The sequence below is a fragment of the Mauremys reevesii genome, linkage group 1, assembly GCF_016161935.1.
Source record: "Mauremys reevesii isolate NIE-2019 linkage group 1, ASM1616193v1, whole genome shotgun sequence".
Classification (NCBI taxonomy): Eukaryota; Metazoa; Chordata; order Testudines; family Geoemydidae; genus Mauremys; species Mauremys reevesii.
The window spans coordinates 51,678,235-51,695,661 of record NC_052623.1 but is presented as its reverse complement, the minus strand read 5'-3'; the positions used below and the strand labels follow the sequence as shown (position 1 = coordinate 51,695,661).

Below are 17,427 nucleotides of genomic sequence, written 5' to 3'. Positions count from 1 at the left end.
CTAGCTCCAAGTGCCCTACCCATAGGAACCCTAACCAGGGCCGGCTTAGGAAGTGTGGGGCCTGATTCAAACAGTTTCAACGGGGCCCCAGCAGGGATGACTGAAAAAAACACAAACACATAAAAAACACGTGGGGCTTGTACTCACCGGGAGGCTCTCCTAGTTTTCGGAGGCGGGTCCTTCAATAGCTCTGGGTCTTCCACGGCACTGAAGGACCTGCCGGTGAAGTGTTGCCGAAGACCTGGAGCGAGTTAAGGACCCGCTGCTGAAGTGCTGCCGAAGACCCGGAGCGCCGCCGGGTGAGGAAAAATTAAAAAGGAGCCTCTAGCCAGGGAAGGGATTCTCGGCCACTTGACCCCCCTGGTGGCCCTGCCACTGGGCGCGGGGCCCTCTTAGGCGCGGGACCCGATTTGGGGGAATTGGTGGCATTGGCCTAAAGACCGTCCTGAGCCCCAGCCCTGCTGTGGGAAGGAAGGGAGAGGAGGATCCAGCACCCGCTGCCACTTGGAGCTCCGGGGTCTCCCTGGTGTCAGCAGTAGCTGGGAGCTCCGGGGTCCTCCAGCTGTCTGCAGTGGCTCGGTGCTGTGGGTCTTTGGCTCGGAGCTTCAGGGCTGGTAGTTGGAAGCTTCGGGGTCTCCCGCTGTGCTGGAAGCCCCCAGCGGCAGCAGGGAGCTTGGGGTGCCCTCTGCTGCCAGCAATAGCACAGAGCTCTGGGGCTGGCGGCTCAGAGCTCCAGGTCCCTGCCATGGCCTCAGCACTGGGCATCCGGTCAGCATGGCTGCAGCGCCTCCAGCCCTCGGGTGCCAGGCAGCTGCCCCCAACCCCGGTATCCCACATGGCCATGTGGTGCGGCCATAGCGCCCCCAGCCGTGGAGTGCCAGGCAGCGTGGTCCGAGAGCTGAGCAGGTAGCGTGGTCCTAGCACCAGCCACCCCAAGTCCCTGCAGGAGGCAGGCCGGCCAGCCCTAGCTCCAGCCCCAGCCAGCTTTGCAGAGCATGTCAGAGCACTGGGAACTGCAGAAGAGGGCATGGGGGTGGAGCATGGGCGGGGCCACGCCAGGCTGTTTGGGGAGGCACAGCGTACCCCTGCCTATGATATCTGCTGCCCATGGCTCCGGGGCTGGTGGTTCAGAGCTGCAGATCTGCTCACCGCTCAGATCGGCTGGGAGCTCTGGGTCCCCCAGCAGTAGCTGGGAGCTGCTGGGGCCCCTGCCACCCATGGCAGTTCACAGCTCCCTGGCCCATGATGGCTGACAGCTCCCACCCCACCACCCTGGGGCTGTAGACATGGGTGGTGGGTGAACCGTGGGCTTGGGGAGGCTAGCCCAGCCCACCCCTTCTGCCCAAGGCCCCCCCACCCAAGGATGCCCAAGCACCTCCAGCCCCAGAGCAGTGTGTGGGTAGGTGGTGCATGGCCTCCAGCCCCGGAGCACCAGGCACCATGGCCCCACTGTTGGGTGGCATAAGCACCAGTATGGAGCTTTACCATGAACAGCAATCGCTCGGTAGGCATATGGGCTTTATTTCTGCAAATGGCCATGGAGGATAGTTTTTTGCAAATCCAATTGGAGCTCTCTTCCTCCTGCAGCCCCATTTTCCTAGGCAGGCTTCACTCCCCAGCCTGGGTGCCATGGCCCCCCCTCTCATCCCCCACAGCATAGGGTGAGCAGCCCCAGTGCCTCCAGCCGCCCCCAGCCCTGGAGCACCAAGTGGCACGCCTGGGGTCCCCCCAGCGCTGGGTGGCTCCAGCTGCCCCAAGTCCCAGGTGCAAGCCAGCTGCCCCAGAAGAGGAGCAGCCTGCCTGGGCTGGGGCTGAGGAGGAAGTGGCAAGCAGGAAGAGGCCTCAGGTGAAGCGTAAGCTGGGCCACATGGGGCTGTTTGGGGATGCTTAGCCTCCCGCAGCCTATGATATGCACAGCCCATGGCTGAAGCATCAGATGTCACGGAGGTCACAGAAGTCACATAATCTTAGCCTTACTTATTGGACACTGGATGTGTGAAGGCATTGCTAATGAGCCAGAGCTGGGGTTCTCAAACTGGGGGTCAGGACCCCTCAGAGGGTCGCAAGGTCATTACATGGGGGGTCACAAGCTGTCAACCTCCACCCCAAACCCAGCTTACCTCCAGCATTTATAATGGTGTTAAATATATTAAACAGTGTGATTAACTTATTATGGGTCGCACTCAGAGGTTTGCGATGTGAAAGGGGTCTCCAGTAAAAAAGTTTGAGACCCACTGTCATAGAGCCTTTCCCCTGTGCATCACCAATTTGATTTCAGCCCAGCTCGGCAAGATTAAAAATCATTCCCATCTGTTGGAAGTTTGGTGGGTGAGTGCCAGCTTCTGTGTCACAGACTCACAAACAGCATATGGGTATGTGGGAGGATAGGTGCAATATGTAGGGGCAGACACCATGTGGGTACATGGGAGGATGGGGGACAAGTGGGCTGTGGGGGGACAGGCACCATGTGGGAGGACAGGGGACAAGCGGGCTGTGGGGGGCCGGACCGGACAGGCAGCCTGTGGGTACATGGGAGGACAGAGGTCAGGCAGAGTGTGAGTGTTGGGGAGGACAGGGCACATGCAGGCTGTGAGGGGGCAGGCAGTGTGTGGGTATGTGGGAGGACTGTGGGGGAGGTCGGTGGGGGCAGATAACGCTGCCCCTCGGGTGTTGCAGGCGGAAGTAGGGGGTGTCTGTGGGGGCGGATAAGGCTGCCCCCCGGCTGTGGCGGGCGGAAGTAGGTGGGGGGTGTCTGTGGGTCCCCCCCCGCCGGGTGTGGTGAGGAAGGGGAAGGGGTCTGGGTTCCACACACCCCTCAGGGGAGAGCAGCCCGCCCCCAGCCTCTCTCGGGGCGGGGGGCGGGGCGGAGCAGCGGGATACCCAGGCACCATGGCCGGGCGTCGCCCCTCAGCGCCATGGCAACGAGCCGCCGCCGCCGCAGCGCGCACGCCACGGGCTAACGGAGTCTGCGGGCTGCGCCCCCCGCCAGCGGGCACGCGCCCAGCGTCAGCGGCGGAGGTGACTCCACCAGGTAAGGGCAGGGGCTGACTAGGTGGCGCCCATCGCGGCTGCTGGGGAGGGGACGCGAAACAAACCCCAATAGGGTCCGTGGCGCGAGCAGCGTTGGCGACTGAACGTTCCTCTGTCCTGCCGGCCGCGGGGGGAGGGAGGTGCGGAGCCTCTGCCGCGAAGCAGGATGGGCGATGTAGTTCTGGGGTTCACGCGTTCTGTGATGGGCCGCAGAGGCGCGGGCGGGACCGGACTACAAATCCCAGCGCGCTGCGTGTAGCCGGGTGGGGGCACAGCCTGGCTTTGCCCCGACATCTGAGCCTTTGGGGGGTCGGGGGTGATTTGTTGGGGGGCCGGAGGTGGGTGCGGCACCGGGGCCTGCGGCAGCGTAGGCTGGGTCCCAGCGTGGGGCCGCTGCAGCAGACTGGGCCCGTATAACGGTGCCGATGCCGCTCCCCCACCCCACCGTCTGTCGGGGGATTGTGGGACCGCAGCATCTGGGGCGAGGCTCTGCGAGCGGACAAAGCAGCGCCCGGAGCCAGGCAGGGAGCTGGGGAGCCGCTCCCCTCCCTGGGGCTGGGGGGAGGGGGGAGTTGTGCGCGGAGGGGTTAATGGTGTATAATGAGGATGGAGAAGTGGGTGTGTAAGGGGATGGGGAAATAGATAATATTTCCCCATGTTAAGTATCCTCACACCTTATATGATTATCATGTTAAAAGTTTTTTTTTTCCTCCTGCTGATGATAGTTCATCTCAATTGGCCTCTTACAGTTGGTATGGCTGCTTCCACCTTTTCATGTTCTCTGTATGTATAAATATCTTCTTGCTGTATGTTCCAGTCTATGTGTCGGATGAAGTGGGCTGTAGCCCGCGAAAGCTTATGCTCAAATAAGTTTGTTAGTCTCTAAGGTGGACACAAATACTTCTGTTCCTTTTGCAGATACAGACTAACACGGCTGCTACTCTGAAAAAATGATTTATTGTCTGTTGTGCATTTCTAATGCACCTCGCAAACACTGACCCTGTTGCATTAGCCGCTCTACACATGCACACAGCCAGTTTTACTTTTCATAGTTCCTTTTGTCTTTGTAATGCTCAGCTCTTCCATCCTGATTGTACAGCCTGCTCGCCCAAGGTTGCAGATTTAGTGTGTTCTGCAGCTTGTCCCTTTAGAAAAGGCAGAAAACAAAGTTCCTGCTCCAGAGAGATTTAACATACAAAGGTCTATGTTCAATATAGTAACTGGAGATGGAACAAAATGTTAGGTTGTGCTTTGTCCTGTAGGGACTAGTGCAGGATTTTTCCTTACAGTATATTCTTCACTGGCTTGTGTCCTCTATTTTTAAAGTGATGGACATTTGTTTCTAGGGGAAAGGAAAAAACATTTCCAATCCTAGATGCACCCTATTTTGTGCATTTTACTCTAGTTGTAGCAGATGCACTGAGATGTTAGTTGAGCACCTGCAAGTGGTTTCTAATGTGTCCAAGAGGAAGGATTGATTGGTGAATAGGCAAATGATTTAGGACTCTAGGGATTTCTTTCCCAACCATTCCTAAGATATTTACAAATTGTAAACATTTATAATTTAATTACATTTGAAAAATTGTTCTCTCTTGCTGTAAATACAGTGAATACATTTAGTATGCTGCTCAGTTGGGAAAAGTCATATATTTTCAACTTATTTATTTTATAGTACTTAAATGTGTGATACATCCTTCAGAGAAGAGGAAAAATGCTGTCCCTACCCAGAAGAGTTGGCAGTGGTCTACACTAGAAACTTAGATTGACCCAGCTATGTTGCTCATTGATGTGAAAAATTCACACCCCAGAGCAATGTAGTTAAGTCCTGTGTAGACAGGACTAGGTTGACGGAAGAATTCTTCTGTTGACTTAGCTATTGCCTCTTGGGGAGGTGGATTACCTATGTTGGGGAGAACCCCTCCCATTGGTATAGGTAGTGTCGCCCAGTGGAAGAATGGGGAACTTTTTATATACGCCATGCAGGTTCCAGGGCAGCTGAGGAGGTGGTATCTGCTACTCAGCTTCCTGGGTTCATCGGTAATCTCTCTGGAGTCCAGGGAAATTACTGAAGAACCCAGGAAGCTGAATAGCAGATACTGCCTCCTCAGTCACCCCGGAACCTGCATGGCACATAAGTAAAAACCAGCAAATGGCTCCTTCGGCCGCGGCTGTGCCAGGGAAGGCCTATTATACCCGCTGTCTATGGTGTAGACATAGCCTTAGACGTAACACTATCAGTAAGGATTACAGCAGTAGGAAAGTGGTTAGAGCAATAGCATAATGTAGCTATTTGCTATAAGATGTACACATCTTCGTGTTTTTCTTTTTTTAATGGGAAAATAAAACAGATCACATTAAAACCAGTGAAAATAACTGACTCATTTATTGTAGATATTGCAAGAAAAGTGAGATTTTTTTTAAGCACAACTTAAATAAGGCGAGGGTAGTGCCTTGGTAGACCAGAACAGTATAACGGGCAGCATGAATAAAGGCAGAAAAGTGAATGAAAAGGGGGTAAAGGCTGGTATCTTTTTGCCTATGTATCTTCTCAGCTATACTGCTCTTGGTAATCAATGTTCCACTGAAAGCAAATGAAGTGTTAGGATTCATGCTAATTGATGTTTATATACAGTCACAGGACAGACTCATTCTACCTGGAACATTTGGCATCAGTAAAGCTACTTATTTATAATCAGCTGCTAGAAAATATGTATGCTAGGCATATTCAAGTCAGGCTTTCTAAGACTGGGAACCAAATGCTGCTTGCTTTACTCATACCCATAGTCCCATTGAAGTCAATTGAAATATTTAAATGAGTATGGCAAGAAAGATTTTGACCCTGGATGTACAATTTCCATTTTAATCTCTGAGCACTAACTTATTTTACTTTTCATGCTGTGGGATAAACATTTCAATTTAGATCCATCCATTATTAACAATTGTTTATCATTTCAAAAATATACATCTTGCAGTAATAAGAAACAGAATTTATTCAGAAGATAAAAATAAGATACAAATTTACTGAAGTTTCTGAGATAAAGACTGAAATTACACTGGGATTCAAATTTAAGAAATATTCTAAGTATATGTTTAATCTTTTCTCATCCCCATAAATTTATGTTTTCAATCAATGATGTTGCATTGCTTCTTATTATTTAAAGTAATATTTGTTCATAGTAGTGCAAACAATGCATGCCATTTCCAAACATTCAAGAAGGAATGTCAGGTACTCCAAGGAATGCACAATCTCAGGCTGGGAAGGCAAGTGGACAGAAGTTAGGGCAAGGTGGATCAATGACAGGTCTTGTATATGCAGGTCAATTTGATTATACATATATGAGGTCTTTTTCAACATAACTAATTGTCCCTCAAAAGAATCACCTTTTAAAAAATGGAAATATCCTAAGACTTGAAGCCTGCCCCACCAATAATAGAGAACTTGTCTCTGGTGCCTACTTGTCTAAACCAGGGATTCTCAAACTTAATTGCAGTGCGACCCCCTTCTAACAACAACAATTATTACATGACCCTGGGTGGTGAGGGGGACCGAAGCCTGAGTCTGCCCCAGCCCCACCACCCTGGATGGGGGCGGGGGCTAAAGCCAAAGCCCAAGGGCTTCAGCCTGAGGGAGGGGGCCTCCAACCTGAGCCCTGCTGTCCAGGGCTGAAGCCCTCGGACTTCAGCCTGGGGTCCAGCAAGTGTAAGCCAATCCTGGCAATGCCATTAAAACGGGATTGTGACCCACTTTGAGGTCCTGACCCACAGTCTGAGAACCGCTGGTCTAAACCATTATTATCTGAGTAGAGAAATATCTTGAGCTTGTTTATAATCATAAGACAATTAGTTTGATTCTTAGAGAAGTATAGTTTAAATGGGGAAAAGTTCTGAGGCCTAAATTAAAGTAGTAGTGTATATTCTGATCTTTATGGCCCTGCTTTATGAACAATATGTGAGTAACTTAACATTAACTTAGGGGGAACCACTCATGCCTTAAGTTACTAATGGGCTTAAGCATCTGCTTGATTTAGCTTATAGTCAGTGGAAATCCTTTATTGAAGGTTGTACTGGAAACAACTTGGAGATTTGAAGGAGGGACTAAAACTGGCCGTCCCGTCAAGAAATAACATAGCAATCTGTAATTCCTCTTTGTCAAGTACTTCAAAAAACCCTAGTACACCGGCATTAATGTGTTAAGTTAATTCTTCAGAATTTTAATTTTTCTGTTCAGAAATAGCACGCTCTCTAATTATAACATTAATCAACTGCTTAGTGCTTTCTTCTTTAGTTTTGACTACCATTAACTTCTGAAATTTTTTTAAGATTCTGTTTTTGTTTGCAATTCAGGCAATTCAAATTTGTCCTCAAAAGAATTGAAACAAATCTCTTTTGAGAGGCAAATGTCGATGCTACAGGCCTAGTATCTGGTGTCCCCTCTCCAAATATACTTGTAACATTTCAAAACGGATTTCACTTCAGTACAGTCTGAAGACTGAAATGCAAGGAAAAAACAACTTGTTGCTTAATTTTTTGAGCTTCCCTTGTATACTTTTAGGCCTGGAGTGAGGAAGGCATCCCTGTTGAGGACCACAATTAAGAACATGGTCAGATCCTGAAGTCAATTAACCACATGCTTAAAATTAAGCCTGTATTTAAGTGCCCTCTTGAAGTAGGATCATGGGAGTCTGCAAGGTGATAAGCATCGTCAGCTCCCATGGAAGTCTATGGAAAGACTTGCATGGAAGTTTGGGAACTTAGTGAAAACAAAGCTAACGGAGAGAAGTGTGGTGTGTGTGTGTGTGTGTGTATTTTTGTTTTTCCCCTACTGAAACTAACCAATGCTCTTTGCATCCATCCTTCAGTTTATCTGATGGGCTTTAGTTAAGACTAAGGGTATGTCTAAATTATAACGGCACAACTAGCACATTAGTGTAGGTTCCTGTGTTGACTGAAGGGGTTTTTCCATTGATGTAATTAATCCACCTCTTTGAGAGGCGATAGCTAGGTTGATGGAAGAATTCTTCTGTCAACCTAACTGGGTCTACGGTGTGGGTTCGGTCAACCTAACTGTGTCACACAGGGTGTGAAATTGTTCACAGCCCTGAGCTGTGCAGCCAGGATGACCTAATTTTTAGGTGTAGACCAGATCTCAGGGCAGCACAATTGCACCTACAGTGCTATAGCGTAGACACCTCCTACAATGATGGAAAGGGTTTTTCTGTCACTATAATAAATCTACCCCATCGAGAGGTGGTAGTTAGGTTGATGGAAGAATTCTTTGGTCGACTTAGTGGTGTCTACACCTGGGCTCAGGTTGGCTTAACTATGTCTCTCGGGGATATGAATTTTTCACACCCCTGAATGATGTAGCTGCATCGACCTTAGAGCTAGTCTACACCACAAAGTTAGGTTGGCTTAACTACATTGCTGTGAAAAATGTCACTCCCTGTGCAATTGTGATTAATCTGACCTAAGCCCTGGCGTAGACACCGCTAGGTCAACAGAAGAATTTTATGTTAACCTAGCTACCACCTCTTGGATAGGTGTGTTTACTACCGCAGTGGAAAAACCCTTTCTGTCGGAGGGTACGACTTCACTACCCGCCGGATCGGCGGGTAGCAATAGATTTCTCGGAGTTCGATATATCGCGTCTCATCTAGATGCGATATATCGAACCCCGAATGTGCTCCTGTCGACTCCGGAACTCCACCAACGCGAATGGCGGTACGGAGTCGACATGGGGAGCTGTGGACGTTGATCCTGCGCCGTGAGGACGGTAAGTAATTCGAGCTAAGGTACTTTGACTTCAGCGACGTTATTCACGTAGCTGAAGTTGCGTACCTTAGATCGACCCCCCTCCCCAGTGTAGACCAGACCTAAGGCTTTGTCTACACTGACACTTTGCCGCTAAAACTTTTGTCGCTTAGGGGTGTGAAAAAATACAAAAAGCGCTGGTGTGGACAGCGCTTCATTGCGGGGAGCTGCATTCTCGGCGATGAAGTTACTGCCCCTCGTTGCAGGTAGTTTTATTTTGTCACTGTGAGAGCTCTCTACTGGCGATAAAAAGCGGCCACACTGTGCACCTTACAACGGCGCAGCTGCAACAGCATAGCCACACTGTTGTAAGGTGCGCAGTGTAGACACAGCCTAAGCTAGAGCACTACAGTGGTGCTGCTGCAGTGCCTTAGAGTTTCTAGTGTAGAGAGAATCTAAAATTTTAGGTGTAGACTAGGCCATAGCATCTACAATAACGCACATGGCCTCTGATGTGAGTCATAGTTCCTGAGCAGGCGACAATGTTCATTACAGACATCAATGCCAATTGTCCTAGGATGTAGAACCTGAAATGAAAGAAATCTATTTGTTACACACAGACAAGATTAATTTAAAATGTTATGAATAATTAAATAATTAAATATTAGATGAATAACCAGTTCTGAAAGATTTCAGTGTTTAAAAAAACCCTGTGCTATTGGTATTGTGAAGAAATATAATATGAAATTAAAAGGCTATGAAATATGAACAGTCCTGCAGACTTGTAACAGGTCTCGGACTGGCTGAAAATGAAACTGGATTGGTTGCTTTTCTCTGATATTTTAATTACTATTACAGTTCATGCTACTCATTCAGGTTCTGTTAACATATTTATTATGTTTATATTTTAAAGAGTTTACAACTTTGAAGGGAAAGTGAGAGAGAAGATGGTTATATAGAAAGCCTTGAAATAATAGATAAAGGGAGGGAGAGACATATTCCACATTGATCAAAGATATAGAACTAAATTGGTGGCCTTAAATTCAAGAAGGGCAAGTTTAGATTAGTTGTAAGGAAAACCTTCCAAATGATATGAGCATTTTAACAATGAAACAGCAGTCAAGAGCAGTTGCTGAGGCACTATTAATGGAAAAATGCAGAGATTAGAAAACAGACTTGGAGAAATAGCCTGTGCTTAAACACACAGGGTATGTCTGCACAGCTCGTGGTAGCGAGCCTCCCAGCCCAGGTCGACGGACTGAGACCTGGTCTACACTAAAAAGTTAAATTGACCCAGCTGTGTTGCTCAGGAGTGTGAAAAATCCACACCCCTGAGATGCATAGTTAAGTCAATCTAACTCCTGGTGTAGATAGTACTAGGTTGATGGAAGAATTTTTATTGACATAGCTACCACCCAAGTTCCCTCTAAGCTATGTGGCCGGGGATTCCTCCCCCCCGCCCACCTGGGACTCGACCCAGCCCAGCCATGGACCTGCCACGGCCGGGGGAGAAGGGTCCCTCCCCCGACCTCAATCCAGCCTGGCCTGGACCTGCTGCAGCCAGGGGAGACACGCCCCTTCCCCAGCCCCGGACTTGCCCCAGCTGTGGGAGAGGCGCTTATCCTGGGGCCATAAGCACCGACTTCTGCTGGTGCAGGTGGGTGCTTGACCCCCCCCAGGCCCCACCCCGACTCCATCCCGGCCCCACCCCCTCCTGCCCCCATTCCACCGCCTTCTCAAAAGTCCCTGTGCTAAATCTGCCCCCTCCCTGCCCCTATTCCAACCCCTTCCTCAAATCCCCACCCCAGCCTCGCCTCCTCCCCTGAGCGCGCTGTGTTCCCGCTCCTCCCTGCTCCCTCCCGGAGCTTGTTACACCACAAAACAACTGTTTTGCATCAGCAAGTGCTGGGAGGTAGGCGGAAAAGCGGGGACGTGGTGGGCTCATGGAGGAGGCGAAGGTGAGGAGGGGCGGGGGCTGGGGAGGCCATGGGTGCTCCAGCCCTGGAGCATCGTGGAGTCAGTGCCTGTACCCGCAGCCCCAGCCCTGGAGCCGCCATGGCAGGGAGAGGCGCCCCTCCCCTGAGCCCAGCTGCTGCTATGAAGAGAGAGAGCTGTAGGGAGTTCTCTCTCCTCGTCGAAGCCCTGGGCAGCTTTCACCCCAAATCCCCAGCCCCACCTCAGAGCCCTCATCCCCTGCATCCCAACTCTCTACCCCACCCCTGAACCCCCTCCCACACTCCAAACCCCTCGGCCCCACGCTGTCACATGTATTTTGTTGTGTGCACTAACGTGGAGGTGATGTGCCTGGATAACAATTGCAAAGTTAGTAGTTCCTTTAGGAACATAGGAATTTTGAGTAGACCGCTGGTTTTCTCTCTATTTTGCGTACAAACAATGTCATAATAACATTATTAATGTTACAAAGTCAAGCATAAAAAAGCTAGGAAATGGCAGAATGAAGGTTGCCTGTGCAGCCATCATTTGTTTCCCTTGTCCATGTGCATTATGATACAGACTTTAATTAGATTGTCACGTACTATTTTTTCCACGGAACTCCTGCCTCATTCAGTGCAAAGGATGGATGGGGCTCACTTAATGAGCAGCTATTCAATATTTTGTTTTCTCCTCATTGCTCACTGTATGACCCCATGCCTTATTTACTGCACGCTATTCAAAACCCTGTCTGAGTGCTTCACAATACCCCTGTTAGGCAAGGGGGAGATATTACCCTCGGTTTACATAAGAACGGCCGTACTGGGTCAGACCAAAGGTCCATCTAGCCCAGTATCCTGTCTGCCGACAGTGGCCAATGCCAGGTGCACCAGAGGGAGTGAACCTAACAGGTAATGATCAAATGATCTCCTGCCATCCATCCCCACCCTCTGACAAACAAAAGAAGTCTAGGGACACCGTTCCTTACCCATCCTGGCTAATAGCCATTAATGGACTTAACCTCCATGAATTTATCCAGTTCTCTTTTAAACGCTGTTATAGTCCTAGCCTTCAGGCAAGGAGTTCCACAAGTTTACATATAGGGAACTGAGGCACCGAGAGATTAAGGTTAAAAGTTTCCACCAATTTTTGGGTGCTTAATTTGAGATGCCTAAAACCTGATTTTTTTCAGGAAATGTAACATTATACAGTAGAACCTCAGAGTTACGAACACCAGAGTTACAAACTGACCAGTCAACCACACACCTCATTTGGAACTGGAAGCACACAATCAGGCAGCAGCAGAGAGACACACATAACAAAATTAAATACAGTACAAACATAACTACTGTGTTAAACATAAACTACTAAAAAAATGAAGGGACAGGTTTTTTTTAAAAAGATTTGAAAGGTAAGGAAATGGTTTCTGTGCTTGTTTCATTTAAATTAAGATGGTTAAAAGCAAAATTTTTATTCTGCATGGTAAAGTTTCAAAGCCGTGTTAAGTCAATGTCCAGTTGTAAACATTTGAAAGAACCACCATAACGTTTTGTTCAGTTACAAACATTTCAGAGTTACAAACAACCTCCATTTCTGAGGTATTTGTAACTCTGAGGTTCTACTGTATAGCACTTTATATGTTCAAAGCGCAGTGCACTTCTGCAAATCAGAAGTATTAAGGTATTAAGATGGCCACCCAGAAAATGAGAAACACAGTTAGTTTGAACATTTTGGTTTAAGTTTTGTGCCTATGGCAGCGGTAGGGATAGAATCCAGTTATTCAGCTGTCTTAACTATAGAACCATCTTTTCTGTTTCTGCAAAAGCCTGCCTGATTCATTACATCCCTTCCAGCTTCTGCAACAAGTCTTACAAATAACAGCTTCCTTTCATACATATCCCTGTTTCTGTGCACTGAATGAGATAGGTATCTTGTGGATAAATAGGATGTGATATAGTAATTGAAGACTGTATCATGCATGTGCACAAAGGAGCTGGCATTTCCTAACATTTGAATGCTTGACTTTACAACCTTACTATTGTTTTATCTTAGGACTTTTATGTGTAATTTCCTAGTTTTTTAAAAAAGCAAACTGAAAAACAGATAATTCATCATGTGGCATCATATTGACACCCCCATGATGGTTTATCAGCAGAGTTGGAACCTTTAGCTCCACTGCCCAGTTCTCTGCCACTAGTGAAGTAACTGATAGCAGTAGTAGGTTCTCATCATTTGTGTGTACCACAAGAGGGGGTGTGAGACACATTTTGCTAGTGGATTTCACAGGTATTTGCTGTCAGCAGAGGAATGGTGAGACTCAGGAATTAATGGTTTTTTCCCCAGGCTGTGGAGGGGAGTGTTCTCTGTTGGGCACAGACTTCTGCCCATTCTATCCCTACTCCCCTCAGACTTGATCCCTTCTGCTCCATCCCCTCCAATCTGTCCTAGTCCTGTCTCTTCCCCACCCTGGCTCCTTCTCCTAGTCCCTTTCTCCTTGCCTACCCTACTTCAGTCTCTAGTCTGCAGGTTTCTCCCCAGACCCAGTCTCCTTGCCCAGCCACTCCTAGTTTGCTGCTCCAGGTCTGATTAGGATGATCAGACAGCAAGTGTGAAAAATCGGGACAGGGGTAGGTGGTGGGGGTAATAGAAGCCTATATAAGAAAAAGACCCAAAAGTAAGGACTGTTCCTATAAAATCAGGACATCTCGTCGCCGTAGGTCTGATCTGCCTCCCTGCTTTTTCACTTGTTCTCAGTTCTAGCTGCCCTCTCTTGGGGCTTGGCTACACTTACAAATTTGCAGCTGCAGCAGGGTGTGTGAAAACACTCTCAGCGCTGCAAAATTGTGGCGCTAAAGCAATGTGTGTCAAGGCAGCAGCCCAGCGCGCTGCGCAGCGCTCCTCGCTTGCCCCACAGGGAGGGAGGGAGAGGGAGCGCTGGAGGAGCTGGGAGAGCCTCTCCTGCTGGTGTGCTGACTGGCCTGCCACGCCGCGCGCCACCAGCGCGCGCTGCCAGCTAACAACTTAGCCACAGCCTTGTTTTCTTATCCAATCTCAGTCTATCCCCCTTTCTTGTTGCAGGCTCCAGCCTCTCCTTCTCTTCTCCCGCAGCTCCCAGTCTCCTTGCCCAGCCATTCGTTGCCCCCCAACTCCCAGGAACACTTTGTCCTTTTCCTGCCCCTTGTTCTGGATTTAGTCCCCTCTGCGTTCTAGTCAGGCAGCAGTCTCCTTATGCAGGGAGATCACTGACTGAAAGCGGCGCAGTTGTAAGGTCTGCCATGTAGCCACTCTGCTGATGGGAGAGAGCTCCACCATAGGCATAATTAAATCACCCCAGCGAGCAGCTGTAGCTGTGTCGACAGAAGAGCATAGTGCTGTTCACACCAGCACATCTGTTGCTGTAATTTATGTTGGTTAGGGGTGTGGTTTTTTCACACTCCTGACAAACAAGTTTTACTGACAAAAGTGCTAACATAGACATAGCCTAGGCCTCTTTATTTTTGCCTTATTTTTTAAAGACCCTGGCTATTCTGCATTAGCCTTACTATAGCTCATGTTTATAGAGATTCATAGTTTTTATTTTTCCCTTTTATTTTTCAGAAGAAGGTGGATTTTTTTTTCTGAATTGTTTTAGTTCTAGTTCTAGTACCCCCAAACTTTGCAGCAGAGACTTGAAATTGGGTAGGGAGTTGACTTCTTAGAGCTTCCAGTGCAGAATTGGAGTCAGAACTGGCTTCAAGCCCTTAGCAGTTCCAGTCTTCAGGCATATCCAGTTCCGGTTCCAAGAGAGGGTCTGAGAAACCCAAAGGTAGTTTTGGACGCCACACCAAATCCACTTTCCTTTGTGTCGAGAGATGGAGAAAAGAGGAATACATGGCACCATTGCTCCATGTGGTCATGTTCCTGAGGATCAGGCAGGTGGTTGGCACTGAAGATTAAGGTGGAATTATCTGGTGCTAAGGTAGGATGTTCTTGTTATCAGAAGCCCATCTCCTTGGTTCTAAGGATTAGGTCCATCTTATCTAGTTCTGATGGAAAGATTGTCTTTTCTCCCCAGTTTCAGTCCCGGAGAGGCTACAGTTTTAATTTCAGGCTCCATTATCTGTACTGCTGAGCAGAAATCCCACAGTGCTCCACTTGCTAGGGTGATGTTAAGGATTCCCTTGGAATTGAGGATTTGGAGCTGAAGTTTCCTTATTGTTACTTTGGTGCCAATGGAATAGAATGAGAGGTTCATTCTAGGGTCATTTAGTTCCTTTTGCCTCAAACTAGACCTTTCTTGGTTTAACCGTCGACACAGAGTACTTCAGTACATCCCTCTCAGTTGAGGTTTCGAACCCCACCTTCTGCACAAGGGCCATTTTGCACGTTTATCTGCCATGAGCCAAATGGCCTTCCTGGACATCACAGTCTTGGAGGATAGGAATGGCAGTCACTTTTTAATCTCCCTCTTGGTATACCAACCTGCCAAACCCCTGTACTACCTCCTTCACTGAGATATGATTCAGATTCCACAGCTGAGGAAGAGAGTGTAGACCATACTCCATACAACTCATGTTTCTCCAGAGGATGTTATGATAGACATCAAAAGTATTATGGAAGATGTAAAATCTTCCAAGACCTGCTCATCAGGAGCATATATGCATTGGTCTTTGAGCCATCTACTGTTCAAGAAAAGTCTCACAAATTGTTGGATATTCTGGAAGTGAGTCAGTCAGACAGAGGGGTTGTATTAATAATGGCCTCATGGATTCTACCAAAAATTTCTGGATGACACCAGCATCCATCTCACCAAGTTCTCAGAAACTTTTCAGAGGGCTCCAATCTTTGGGTCCACCCCGGTGATGTAGCTCTGTTTTGACAATCTTTTTGAAGACATCCAGCGGCAGGGAAGTAACCTTGTTTTATGATTCAAGTAAAAGCAGCATTCCTGGGACAAAGTGTGTCCAAGCTTTCAACGCCACTGCCCATGTCATGTCCTATGATTTCAGAGAAGACTTGTGTTTCTATTGCTGTCAATTTGGCATATTTCATGAGCATTGAAATTCATATTTAGAAAATCTCCAAAAGCCGACAAACATTTGCCTCGTCAGCCCTTGTTACTTCCATTACACAAATTAAAAGAAATTGGATAGTATACAGAAGTACATTTGTCTTTATAGTGCATTGAGTGTAACTGAGCTCTTTAGACATAGTGTAGCTGGGAACTACTGGGTTCAAGATATCTTCAGGGCAACTGCTACTAAGGAGAGAATATTTTTAAAAGAGAGAAAGGATAGTCTTGTGGTTAAGGTGCATTCAAATGGGAGTTGAGAGCTGAGGTCAATTCTTGATTCTGTCTCTGTTCCCAAACTTCTGCTTACGTGGCCTTTCCCTTTCTCCTGTTCTTTCCCTATCTTGTATATTTAAAATGTAACCTGGTTAAGATGAGGTCTTTCAAAAGTTCCTAACCCAGTGGGCTCTTAATGTTGATTGGATCTCCTAATCACTCATGTAATACAAATAATATAATACATGTAAAGCCTCATGTGATGTGATTCATGGGTGGCTGGTTGCTAATATATGTTGTGGTGGTATATAAATTAAAGCCTGATTCTGTACACGAACACTTAGTTTGCAGTGAGATGGAGCATAAATGTATCCTGCACTACCCTGCTGTCTGCATTCCCTCCCCACTCTGAACTCTGGGGTACAGATGTGGGGACCTACATGAAAGACCCCCTACGCTTATTTCTACCAACTTAGGTTAAAACTTCCCCAAAGCACAAATCCTTTTCTTGTTCTTGGATGGTATTGCTGCCACCACCAAGTGGTTTAGACCAAAATCTAGGAAAAGGGGCCACCTGGAGTCCCTGTTTCCCCAAAATATTCCCCCAAGCCCCTTCACCCCCCTTTCCTGGGGAGGCTTGAGAATAATATACACCTCCACCTCAATATAACGCTGTCCTTGGGAGCCAAAAAATCTTACTGTGTTATAGATGAAACCACGTTATATCAAACTTGCTTTGATCCACCAGAGTGCGCAGCCCCTCCCCCCCCCAGAGTGCTGCTTTAGCACTGTAAAGCTGAATTCATGTTATATCGGGGTAGAGGTGTACTAACCAATTGGTTACAAAGTGAGCACAGACCAAACCCCTGGGTTTTTAGGACACTGAAAATCAATCAGGGTCTTAAAAGAAGAATTTTATTTAAAAAAAAAAAAGGTAAAAGAATCACACCTGTAAAATCAGGATGGAAGGTAACTTTACAGAGTAAATAAAAAGATTTAAAACACAGACTCGGACTCTGTTTTCCAGTTACAAAACAGGACTGAAATTACCTCTTAGCATAGGGAAAATTCACAAGCTAAAACAAAAGATAATCTAATTCATTTCCTTGCCTTTACTTACAATTTCTGTAATTTTAGATGTATCATTTCAGGTATCTTTTCAGGAGATAGTTTACCTGCTTGGTCTCTCTCTCTCTGTCCAGAGAGGGAACAAACACAGAGAGCAAAAACAAAACCTCTCCTTCTCCCCCCTCCCCCCCTCCGATTTGAAAGTATCTTCTTTCCTTATTGGTCCTTTTGGTCAGGTACCAACCAGGTTATTTGAGCTTCTTAACCCCTTACAGGTAAAGTGATTCTGTACCTCTGGCCAGGAGGGATTTTATGTTACTGCTTACATAAAGGTTGTTACCCTTCCCTTTATATTCATGACACCTGCTATGAACCAAGCA

At 47.5% G+C, this 17,427-nt stretch overlaps 1 protein-coding gene across 4 annotated transcripts in view; it reads left to right on the top strand.

Annotated features, from left to right (window-relative positions):
- Positions 1-2,850: 2,850 nt before the first annotated feature.
- The window catches only part of KATNAL1 (katanin catalytic subunit A1 like 1), a 49,741-nt gene continuing 35,164 nt past the window's right edge, over positions 2,851-17,427 (top strand). Inside the window, exon 1 of one of the 4 annotated variants that reach the window (XM_039520070.1) lies at positions 2,851-3,031. The gene's annotated coding sequence lies outside the window, so the exon portion shown is untranslated. Of the gene's footprint in view, positions 3,032-3,068; positions 3,171-3,274; positions 3,294-17,427 lie in introns of those variants that run through there. The other 3 variants (XM_039520072.1, XM_039520073.1, XM_039520074.1) reach the window with 3 other exon arrangements.